At 33.3% G+C, this 13,190-nt stretch overlaps 1 pseudogene; it reads right to left on the bottom strand.

Moving 5' to 3' along the window:
• Positions 1–431: 431 nt before the first annotated feature.
• Positions 432–12,218, bottom strand: LOC107453122 (tubulin alpha chain-like; annotated as a pseudogene).
• Between the last annotated feature and the right edge of the window lie 972 nt (positions 12,219–13,190).

The raw sequence follows: 13,190 nt of genomic DNA, 5'->3' as shown, positions 1-13,190 counted from the left end.
ACTACTGAAACCAACATTAAGCAGGAAAGTCAACAGATTCAAGTGCTCTAGAAAATTGGAAATTAATCAGAATTTCGATTGAAAAATTGTTACAAACACGAGAGCAAGTTAATAAAAACTTGGAAAATTGATATTTATCAATAAAATATCAAAAAATATCAAAATATCAAAAATGCAAGTGGTTTAATTTTTTCAATGTTTGAATAAATGCTATAATTCCATCGCTTAGAGTATTAAATGATTTTACGATTAACTAATTTCTTCTTCGGCTCAAAAAATTTAAATGTGGGATTACATAACTAGTTTTTCAAACATAATACTGAGCAGTTCCCAAATCCAAATCTTTACAGTAAGTTGTGTTTTTGAAGTTTTCTGGCTGACAGAAAAGTAACGTTTTTGACAAAGGAAAAATAAAGAGCAAGACTACACTCCCACAATTTGTAAGTTTTTTTTATTGAAGAACAGAACTCAAAACTTCAATGAAGCATGAATAAAACTTGAAACAAATAACACAGATTATCAAAACTCATCTTCAGTGTCTGATACTGTTTCGTTAGGGCTATCGAGACCAACTTCTTCGTAGTCTTTCTCCAAAGCTGCGAGATCTTCTCTGGCCTCTGAAAATTCTCCTTCCTCCATACCTTCGCCAACATACCAGTGAACAAAAGCTCTCTTGGCGTACATGAGATCGAACTTGTGATTAAGACGAGCCCATGCTTCAGCGATGGCTGTAGTGTTAGAGATCATGCATACCGCTCTCTGCACTTTGGCGAGATCACCGTCTGGAACGGTTGTTGGAGCTTGATAGTTTATGCCGACCTGGAATTTTAAAAAAAAGTGAGTCATCCAGGTCAGTTTAGTTAACCTCAAAGTTTATGTAGGATGTCGAAACTTCAACTTAAATCAACTGCTTTTTAATGCTTAGAACTTTTTAGTTCTTTAACAGGAGTCTGCTAGTGGTGGCTCTTGAACCGAATATGGCGCATTAGAACCATATTAGTGGTTGAGTAGTTTAACTGTTCGATATTATTCTAGCGTATTTCACATTTTGATCATTAAACCATATATTCTATGCCACGTTACTTCAAAATGCACGGCAGATCGCATATATGTAAACTGTGCTCTACCCGTGTTACTTCCCATTTAACTGACGTGGAACTGATATTTGAAATTTTAAACTATAATCCAGATATTTTCGGTAAAAAATGAAAACATTCAGCATCTCAGATGACAACTGCTCTGGATTCGACAAAGTATTGAAAAAACACGTAGAAGTGGGGAAAAAACATTTGCAGATTTTTGGTTAATTTTGCAGACTTAAGGAAACAAAACGTCTTAACTGCAAAAAGTCTTAGAATTCAGAATTAGTCGTGTAAAAACACTATCAATCGAATTTCTTAAACCAAGAATCATTCATTATAAGCCTACCTCTTGAAAATAATTATTCGTTGAAAGTTGGCATCTTTGAGTATTGGATCTACTTACTACTGTGAACAATTATTTTCTCCCAAGACTATAATTTAAAAATTAATATACCTTACAACTAAAACCTGATAAGTTGTAGGAAGTAAAAACTTCTGAAAATTCAAAGTTATAATTACTTTAATCGTTTATTCAACCCCGAAAATCTCACTATTACGCATTTGAGTTTCTATCTTTTTTACACCTAAGTTATAAGCAAAGCTACATAACTTCTGCAATAAGGGTTGCACTATAAAGGTTTATTTCACCTGGTTATACAAATTTCTGCTCACTTTGATTTATCGTATTATAAGCTGTTATTGAGCAAAATAAAGTATTTCTGACTTAAATTCACGTTTCAAAGCACATTAGTTGAATTTTTTCTAACATACTAACTTACGACTTTTAGTTCTTTAAACTTACATTAATAAGAAAACGGCGCTTGGTCGCAGAAAGATTACCAAAGAATAATTGACGTATAAACTAGTGAGTACTTACGAAAAGTCAAAAAGAGGCAAAAGACTGGTGTATTAACTTTGAAAGAAATTCTTGCATTAAGATAAACGACAACATTTTATTTCTACTGGTTCGGTCAAGCCTTAAAATTTTAATAGTGGAAGTGACAATTTCAAATATTTTTATTTACTGGAGAGAATAAGAGGTCTTATTTAAACAGTAATTACGATTTTTTTTTTCAATTTTGATAGTTTTAAATCTACTAAAGAGAAATTTACGAACATGAAAGTGAGGCAAGCTTTTATTTAATAACTATAGGTTTTCCCACTATTCAAATAAAACTACCGAATTTCAATGCCATCACCGTGACTGCAGAAGAAAAAGTTTGTACACGTTAATTAGTATGTGTCGTGGGGTAGTGAATTCCGAAAAAATTTATAATAGCTATATCAGTAACTCCTAAATTATACAGTTATCAAATAGTTTAATAGTAATACAACTTAAGGTATAGCTTCAAATTGTACTCTATTTTTCAGCTGTGTTCTCTATGGCCAATAATAAAACATCAACCACACACGCCTCACAATCCGTTTATAGGATCCCATTCATACATTATTCACTCGCAGATCGTAATTTTGAAATGAACCGGAGGATGATCAATCTAATTTAGTAACTCCAGGGGAATTATTTGTTATGGAACATTGTGACCTATCAGATTTAACGTGCACCAGTCACCATTACTACACAGGGAGTCTACGTCCGGCAGAGATAAAACCCACGACTTCTTGGACAAGAGCCTAACACCCTACCAACCAGGATATCCCACCCAGAAAAAGAAAAAAATAAGTTTTAAAAATTAAGTGCGCAAGCGTTGAGGCACTTTTATTTATCTGAAAATATTAGAGCGTACAGCTCACGTCAGTTTTGATTAGTTTAAAAATTATAGTATTAAATTCAAATATGAAAGAAAATTTCATTAGTTGATATTTAGCGCTTACAAAAAATATCAGGCATTCAGAATTAGCTGCTGTTTACATTATTCCAAAATTTTGAGAAGGTCCCTGCAATCAAACTTTAAAGTTTAAGCGAAATAAACGGAAAGATGTAAGAAAGAAAACGTCTAATTAGACTGAATACCTTAAAACCGGTGGGACACCAATCTACAAACTGGATAGAACGCTTTGTTTTGATGGTTGAAATAGCAGCATTGACATCTTTTGGTACGACGTCTCCCCGATACAGAAGACAGCAAGCCATGTATTTTCCATGCCGTGGATCACACTTCACCATCTGATTTTCTGGCTCAAAGCAGGAATTTGTAATATCCCCTACTGTAAACTGTTCGTGGTACGCTTTTTCCGCAGAAATAATGGGAGCATAGGTTACCAATGGAAAATGGATCCTGGAATCAGAAAATAAGATTTAACAACCAACCACAGCTGTATCAAGATATTTTGCTCTTTATAATAGAGATTTAAGTTTTGATTAAAGTTTGTGTTTGAAGACTGAAATATGTAACTGATATTTAGCGAATTGCATACTTAATTTTTCGCAAATCCATTGAGTTTGTATCAGTTACTAAAGACAGTTAAGTTTTGACGCCTGCGCTCTCTACTCTACGAAAATGACGCAATACTAACTTATGGTGTGTTTTTACTTTGAATTCTTAAAATGTGAGAATTTAGACTTATTCAGTCTTTTAAAAATTTTCCTCAAGTGGAAAACTCTGGTAAATTTTAAGACTTTAATGAAATTTTATTTGTCCATTTTTAAGTCCAGATAGTTTTTTCTTCATTAAGATTGTAGTTTGCATAATTTTGCTTAGAGATTTAGTCACTGTTTCTACCTTGTGGCAAGAAGAGTTCTTTTTATAGGCAAAGTCTAAGGCCGGCTGCTGCTAAGGAAACAAGAGAGTTCATTTCAAAGAGGATAACTTTTCTCTCCCCTCATTGCTTTTCTCTCGCTGAACCATGACAACACATTTCTTAAGGATTGGCCAAACTTTAAATATTTAAGCCTCCTAACCATAGTCCCAGCCACTGTTCCAGGAGACCGGAGTAGGGAGTTCTTTATATAGATTATATGCAATTTGATACTGAGTGGAATTACTGGAAATATTTAATTAACTCATTTTAAAATTAAAAACTGAACACTTTTGTAAAATTCATACCTTTGAAAAAAATCATGATAATGTCCCAATCTTTCAAATTCAAAACTTTACTAATCAAATAAAGGAGTGTGAATGAATTGAATGGTTAGGTCATGCAGAAGACTTGTTTAGCTATAATGTTTCAAACGTCAAGGATATATAGTTCTCTTTAAACCCAGTGTGCCATATATTGAACAGAATTTATAACAATTTAGTGACTTAAAAAAACAAATTCTATTCAAATAAGCTTTCGGAAAGTTTGAATAAAAGATTTTTTAATCTTTAAACAGAATCCTGATCAAAATGTTACGTATTAATTTTACAATTAGTAAGAAATGCTAAAAATTAAAGTTTACGGTCTCTTGTAATAATTAAAAAATACTGAACTTAATTGAATTTTAAAAATATTCTCGTTTACGAGTTTCTAAGCAACATACTTCCAAACAAATATTGCATTTTCTGCTAGCAGTTAAATCTGGTTTCAGGTGATAATACGAATTCCAAGACAGCTGATCAAACGGTTCTGTAAGCAGTATGAATATACTGATGAAGAAAAAACTGGACCTTAAGAGATGTCTTGATTTATTTCCTATTAACGAAGTATGAACTTTAATTTACTAGAGCTAGACATAATGCTGATATTTTTTTTAGATATCTTGTTATGTTGATCTGTTTTCACTACACATTTTATAATCTAGTCTGTTACCAGTACACTTGTTTATAATATGTGTCTGCATTCACACAAATTGAATAAAATTGTCACTCAAAATATTAGAACAGAATCGCTTTAGTTTAGTAAACCTCAACTTTAATAGCAAACCCACGAAATTGTTAAGTTACTTTTGAGGTAAAAGTATCTAAAAGGTTTACAATTTTATGCAATATAAACAGAATTAAAAAGCATGTTATTTTAGGCTACAGAAGTGTAGAAATATCATTGGCTTTGGTCTAGAATAGTTGACAAGAAACAAAATTCACTGTAGTATCGTGCTCTCGCCAACGAAGGAACAGTTTATGTGCCTTACCCCTCTAGGCAGAACTCCATCTTGCCACAAAGAATTATCTATGCCTCAGAACTGGGAAACTGCTTAAACATTTCAAAAGTGTTTTCTTTTTTAAATAGACAATCTGGAGATTTCTTTTCTAGATAAAAATCTTTATTAAATATTTAAATTCTTCAATTTGTAATGAGCCCAAACAATGTTACGCTGGAGTATCTATTTAAGTATTTAAAAACTTATTCAAACTCTTTTTACAAATCTGGTTTCTCTTCATATTGATGTTTTGAGCCATTTTCCGAATTAGCATGGAAAAAGCTGGCTAAAGATTACGAGACATGAATAACGTGTGAACTGGCGTTTAAAAATAACATCAGCTGAAAAAGGTTATTTCATGGGATTTCAAATTAGATAACTGTTACATTAATTATAGCCTTTGTCTTATCAAAACTAATTTTTCGATAATCTTATTTTAAATCCAATCTCAATCTTTCAGTTTTAACTTCTTGCTATTTTGTATGAATTCTTTCAACACATAGATCTAGGGAATAAACTACAGACTAGTTGTTTAAACTATTTTATATTATGAAAGGACAAGTAATTGCGATTTCGTTTGTTTTTGCTAAAAAGGTTTCGACGTTTGCTGTAAAAAGTCTAATATGGCTAGTGCGTAGTATATTCCCTAAGTTGTTGAAACTTAGCCCTTTTTTTTCAAGCCTGTTTGAAACCAAGCGAATTTTTAAGCAAGAGTGCGTTTTTAGTGGCGCCATCTATGCCCAAGAATAAGACGTCAACCAAAATTACGTCACAGCCCGTTTACAAAGTCCCCCCCCACAATCATCCATGGATCATAATTTTGTCTTGAACTAGCGAACAAACTCCAATTCAGTACTAAGGAGGTATTGATTTCTCGTGGGAGCATTGAGATTGACAGATTTAACAGCCACTATAGTCATTTAATGCACGGAAATTCTTCGGCCGGGGGATTCGAACTCTAACACGAGTCAAACACTACCAACCAGGCTAGTCAAGCTTATTCCCCAAGCTTAGTTTTGATTATAGGAAAATTTAAATCAATAACGAAATAAATTTCAAGGTATGATATTTCGAAAAAAGCTCAATTGAATCAAAAGCTTTTTTTGCCAGTTTCCCTCATATTTTGTAAAAAGAAATTGTATGTTTTGTATTCATACTGTGTTTCAGTGTATAACACATGCATTCCAAATTCGAAACTTAAAAATTTTGCCTCCAACCGTATTCGGGTATCTTAAGTGGCAGATTCGTTTAAGTGATTTGATGCAACGTTAATATAAAAATAAAATAAGAAAAATGCGATCTACCTGGGATAAGGTACGAGATTTGTTTGAAACTCTGTCAGATAACATTCAGGGCTCCGTCGAACCTAAGCGAAGCTGTTATGGATGACACTACCTGCCCAATGAGCCTGTTGAGATTCGTATAAGATGGCCTATCCACTCCCAGGTTCTTGTGGCAGATGTTGTAGATGGCCTCGTTATCCACCATGAAGGCACAGTCTGAATGTTCCAGAGTGGTGTGTGTCGTCAGTACAGAATTGTAAGGCTCTACGACAGCAGTTGATACCTAACAAAATAAAAATCGAAGGCCTTGTGATACAGTTTTAAAGCCAAACCTTCCAACTACGGAACTTCCGTAGTTTCAGAAAATGACCTATTAGTAACATATTAATACTACGAATACATTTATTGTTGTTAATTTACGTCGCACTAGAGCTGCACAATGGGCTATTGGCGACGGTCTGGGAACCATCCCTGAGGATGATCCGACATGCCATCACAATTTTGATCTTCTGCAGAGAGGATGGCACCCCCGCTTTGGTAGCCCGACGACCTGCACGTGAAGTCGAGCACTTTACGGTAGAAGCCTTTAACGAGGACCAATACCGCACACCCTCGGTCCCTACATAGACTGATACAAGTGGTCACCCACCCGCACACTGACCGCAGCCAGTGATTCTTGACTTCGGTGATCTGCTGGGAACCGTGTCTTAACGATCAGTTCACTGCGGGACACGAATGCATTTAAAAAAAATTTAAAAATATTGAAGACTAGTCGTGTACGTTCCTAAAAGTTTCAGAAAATTAGTTTTAAAAACTTCTGGTTTAATTTCTTTTCCTGAAGAGAATATATTACAAGAATATTAAATGTTAGGAGGAAAGGTATGGGTAAGTCACAAAAGTTTAGAAATGAAACTAAACAGCTATTTTCTAAAGTGGAATAAGCTCACTTTTTAAAGTTAAATAACAATTTTAACAAGGTATAAACTCATTTTTAATCTCATAAATCATACATTCAATTCAGCCCAATATAGTATCTAAATAAATTAGATAAAATTTTTATCGCAGAATAAGTTTGCTTGTAATAAAATTTAAAACATTTTATTTGCTTCCTATAATATTACTGGTGCATTGCAAATAATCACTAGTTAGAAGACACTGAGAATAAGAGCCAATGCAATTGCAGAGTTTGCCATCTTTAGCGTCAATTCATATTACGAAGTAATTTTCTAGATTTTGCCTAGTCCTGCCGTTTGGTTTGTGTTTTCTGCATTAATCACAGCTTTCGTATTTAATATATAATTGTTATCGAAGCGAATACACAAATAAAATTACCACTGTTTAAGACCTCAAAACCAACAAGAAAAATACGACAATGAGTTACCTTGCGTCACACCTATTTGTCATGAATACGTAGTTATATGGCGTTTCAAGTCTGCATTTATTTGCGTCAAAAATTTACATTAAAGTTAATGTGTATAAAGGATACTCTTAGCATTCCTCGTTTATTTCGTATAAAATGTTATTCTGAAAGAGGAATAAGCTCATTTGGAGTTTAGTATTTTCCCCGATTTTAATAATCATTACTAAATTTTGAAGTTTAATCATATTATAGAGCTCATTAACCTTTGCCATCATTTTTAAATTAAATCGAATACTAACCCTTAAATATTTAGAAGGAGTAGACTTATTCCCATTTTTTAAGAAATCGCAAAAGTCTAGTGAATAGTTAAAGAATGAAATTTTACATACCTGTGGGGCTGGGTAAACTGCGAATTCCAACTTTGCTTTTTTTCCGTAGTCAACAGACAAACGCTCCATTAGTAAAGATGTAAATCCTGAACCAGTACCACCTCCAAAACTGTGGAAAATAAGAAATCCCTGAAGGCCAGTACATTGGTCAGCAAGCTTTCGAACGCGATCCAAAACAGAATCAACGTGTTCCTTTCCAATGGTATAGTGACCTCTGGCGTAATTGTTTGCTGCATCTTCTTTTCCAGTAATCAGTTGTTCTGGGTGGAACAGTTGTTTGTATTTCCCGTTCCTTATTTCGTCGACAACTGACGGTTCCAAGTCAACCATAATGGCTCTGGGGACGTACTTTCCATTCCTGGTGTCGCTGAAAAAAGTGTGGAAGCTGTCATCGCCACTGCTTGTGGAGGCTTGATTACTCAGCATTTGACCGTCAGGTTGGATACCGTGTTCCAGGCAGTACAATTCCCAGCAGGAGTTCCCGATTTGAACTCCTGCTTGACCAACATGTATACTTATACACTCCCTCATTTTCCTAAAAAAAATATATATCCTGCAGTTATAAGGCTGAGTTGGAGAAACTTGCTGCTGGCTAGTGACCAGTTTTAGTACTTTTAACAGTGGCAACTTTATGCAAGGCATTTCGTTAGAAACATTTTAAATTTCAAAAGTTAGAATTTCAATAAGAAAAAAATAAAGAAATTGACGTGAAATAAGCAATTTTCAGATCATAAAACACAGAATAAATTCATATTTATTAAAGCAAAATGTACCTTTGACGAAAATGGGTGATTGAGTGGCTACCAAGAAAATTCTTTTTAATTGCTATTATAAGTCTCCCTGCGACAGGCGGGAACTGTTAATTTCCCCTATACCTACCAATACTTAAAATTTTGTATCACATTTTGTATCACCCAAATCTAGATTCTTTAGGTCAGCGTGATGTTCCCGAAATATTTGTGAAATTGCACCGGGAAGGGTAAGAGATTTTTAAATCAGCGAATCTTATTTTTTTGCATGAAATTAGCGCTAAACTTCAATTTCTAAACCCCCAATCAAACGAACAAATGATTTAAAATTTGCTGAAGAAATATGCTGCCTTTGGCTGCAATAAAAAAAATATTAATAGCAGTTTATTTGCTAAAGATCCATTTACAAGACATTCCGTCGCGATAACAATCTTTCTAATTTACTGAATGTCAAAGTTTCCAGAATAAAAATTCGAGAAGCAATAGACATCACATCTTGAGTATATGAGAGCATTCTAAGCTTTAAAGTAGTCATTAAAAAATGGTCGAAACAGTGATCCCGATTGGTAAATGTGAAGTACGTCTAAATATCTAAGTATATGGAATAATTAGGCTTTTTTTTGGCTAGATTTAAATATTTGTTTAAAGAAAGCGATCTAAGACGAATAAAAATGTGTTTTTATAAAGCATTTTACATTTTCATTCAGGTGTCTTTCATAAGTATCTAACTTGAAGGGAGGGAGGAAGTTAAAAATTATGTAAAATTAGGATTAAGTATTTTAGTATTTATTCTAACCCGTCTAAAGTTTATTCTTTGTGTTCTGTTATAAGATGAAATTTGATTTTAAATGAAATACCTCTAATCTAGCATAAAAACTTTTAGGAAGTATTAATATTTTCAGGGAATTCTGAGAAAACTTTATAGTGTAAATGGAAATTGTTAAATATTTCAACTACAAAATACACAGCTATGTTTTTAACAAAAAATATGAAGTTCCGAAAGTTTTGTCAATTGTTAGCGAGCGTTTCTTCAACGGTTTCTACCCTGCATTTCCCAGTGTAGGGAATACTCCACCCAAGAACGCTCTTTCTCACTATTTGAAAAATATCTACCACTTTTGGTTTTCGGAACACGAAAACTAGTAACGCCAAAATAATAAATTACAGTAATATAAAATACGCATAAGAGAGTCTGTAAAGTATTTTTACCATACAATAAAGTAAGAATTATTAGTTTAGAATTTGTATATACATATATATTCTAAAAATTAAAATAGTTTGCAAATAAACCATACGTGTAGAGCAGGACATATTAAGACAAATTCAGACTGAGCTTAACAGTGTAGAGTTTGATCGAAATTATACATCATAAAATTATTTAATGCAGTTCAAGGCGTTTCAAAAGTAAATATAAATATTCTTATTGCATAATTGGAACATACATTTCGAAGGAAGGTTTGTGTTTCCGTAAATATATCGTAGCATAGAAGATTAACTCACTCCAACTAGTACTCTTTTGTATGCAAGCGACCGACGATTTCTGAAGTGCACCGACATTAGTGTTTTTTTTTTTTAAGAGAAAATAATTCACGCAAGATGTGAAAGCAACGAGATTGTAGATCTTGCTAAAAAATGGAACTGGTATTTTACAGAGCTCCCGGATAAAAATTCCTTACTCTTCCGTAAATAGAATAATTAAAAACGTGATAATTAAGAGTCCTGAAAATTTAAAATGAACAAATTGGTGACAAGGTCTGTAGGGAGACGCTGAATTAGGTCCCTGATCACCCGAGACGCAATGCGGTTGTTGTCCTTAGGTTGGAAACCGGGCACGACTGCCTTGCTGCTCACCTCCATAGACTTAGGATCTTTCCCGATCCAAACTGTGTCTTGTGCGGGGAGGACTGCCCCAATGAATTCTGAGCACCCGGGGGTCTGTCCCGCAGCTATTGGCAACATCTATGACAGATACTGGAATTCTAGGGAATAGTTGCAGGCACTACTAACCGACTGTTTTTCTGCATATTGCAATCGTTGATATTCTATTTAATGTTTCTTTTTCCTAGTTGTTTTTGTATTTCTAATGTTTTAATGTTTTTAAAATTGCTAAATTAGTAATTATTAATTATGGGTCTCTGCGGAGTGTTTTTGCACTCCAGCGAATGATGCTGCTGGAGAGCTGCTGCTAGAAATTAAAAAAAAAGTGAAAGCGCCTGAGTTTGGCGTATGCCTTTTACTTAACGAGTATTCAGATTTAAATAAACCTTAATTTTTATATGAAAACTCAATTTGGTGCTAACTTTAAATAAATTGTTCCTTCAAATAATTCTTTTGGGTCGTTCAAATCCGAATTCGGAAAGATTATACTACAATATATCTATAAGATATAAAATGCAATATATCTATAAGATATAAAAAACAAATTTAAAGAAAGCAATTCATAGGATATTAACTAATCAAACATCAATGTTTTCAAAGTAAGTTCATTCATAAAAAATGTGCTAACATATTTGAATTAATTTCAAAAAATTAGAATATTCAGAGTGTTCCAAAATAAAAATTAAAAAGATTAAAAATCTTCCAAAGGAAAAGAAAATTTTGCGACCAACGACAAAAATTTAATCTGATAAAGTTGAGTTTGAAAAATTTACTCATAGTATATACGAAATTCAGACAATTGAATTTTGCATTTTCCTAATTATTATCAATTTGTAAAAATTTATTTATATCAAATATCGTAGTCCCAAGCTGGACTTGTTTTTCTTCTCCTGGATTATAGATTCGCTAAATCATAAATAATATTTAAATAATGGAATTTGAACAAACATAAGTTAAGAATTAAAGTTGTTGCCCTGTCATACAATAGGCTTACAAACAAAATCTGTCTATATACTAATTCATTCAGAGGACAAGTAGTAAAACTATTTTTTTGTTCAACTAACCAAATTAGAAAAAAAGACTGAAAATTTGGGAGTTGAAAAATAAACTGAAATATTTATTCAAGATATTAACTTACATTTGTAAATACGTAAATATAATTAATAAAAAAAATTCAATATATTAAAGATTTATGCGTCTTCAGAAAGCATTTCAAGACAGTAATGGTGAATTTGTGATCTTGAACAGATTACATTAAATACCGGGGAAACTTTTATCAAGCACAAAAAAAGGCATTATGATATCAAATTTTCTACATACCTTATTAACCGAGAGCCTGAGCAAACACTATCACTCTATTACCAACTAGGAAAAAAACGCGAATCCAGTGTAATTGTTGGTTGGTTGGTTGGTTGATTGATTGATTGTTGTTGATGATGATGTGGGGGGGATCTCTGCTACTCGCTTTTATCCCCCTTGCTGTAAGGTGTATCTTTTGTGAGTTGAGTTGCTGAATCCAGTGTAATTTAAGGGAAGAATAATTAAATACGCTTGCAGTTATTCAATTTCTTCCGGTGTCAAAAAAATAGGCCTCCGTGGCCGAAGGATAATGTCAAATGCTCTGAAGAAGGTAGCGGGTTCGGGTTCTACTGTCACTCTGGATATATCTATGTGCTATTTTTAATTTGTATTATCAATACTTTTTTGACAAATTTTATTAAAGTGTTCTTTGTATTAAGCACACGAGCCTACATATGCATGCGTCAGTAAATAAATGAAGATATACATTATGGAGTGGGAAAATATAAAGTGACTTATATATAAAGGCTCTGGATTGTGACATAGGAGATCTCAGGTTTGTTTCCCATGGACACTAAAAAATATCAAAGCTTATAAGCGAGTAGCAGACAAATGCTTAATTGAAGACGGTAGTGGTAGTAGTAGTAGTAATTAATTTACATCGTGCTAGAGCAGAGAATGGGCAATTGGCGACGGCATGTGAAATATCCTTCAAGATGATCCAAAGACATCCCATCACAGTTTTGATTCTTCGCAGAGGAAATGACTTACTGGAAAAGAAAGTCTGAAGTACACATGGTCTGAAATACACTGTAAACCTGAATCTGTATTTCATTCTCACTTTGTGATGTCTTCACATAATTTGTTCAATCTACTCTTCGATTTGACAAAAACTAATTAGCCTTTGGAGTACTTAAGTTTAGGCTTCAGCTTCCACCCATTGTGAGAAACTGATTGCTCTTCTGCCTATCACTTTGGAGCCTACCAAATAAAAAATCGTCTGGTTGCAGGTGCACTCTCTGCCAAATTCTCTTAAAATGTATATGCAGCAGTTTCGATTCGTTACCTAACTTTAGTTATCTTTCTATCTATCTCTAAATTATTTGCAAAATTTTTCAATTTGATAACGGTT

The sequence above is a fragment of the Parasteatoda tepidariorum genome, chromosome 3 (assembly GCF_043381705.1).
Source record: "Parasteatoda tepidariorum isolate YZ-2023 chromosome 3, CAS_Ptep_4.0, whole genome shotgun sequence".
Taxonomy (NCBI): Eukaryota; Metazoa; Arthropoda; class Arachnida; order Araneae; family Theridiidae; genus Parasteatoda; species Parasteatoda tepidariorum.
Note: the sequence above shows the minus strand (reverse complement) of the source record. Positions and strands in the feature narration are given on the sequence as shown.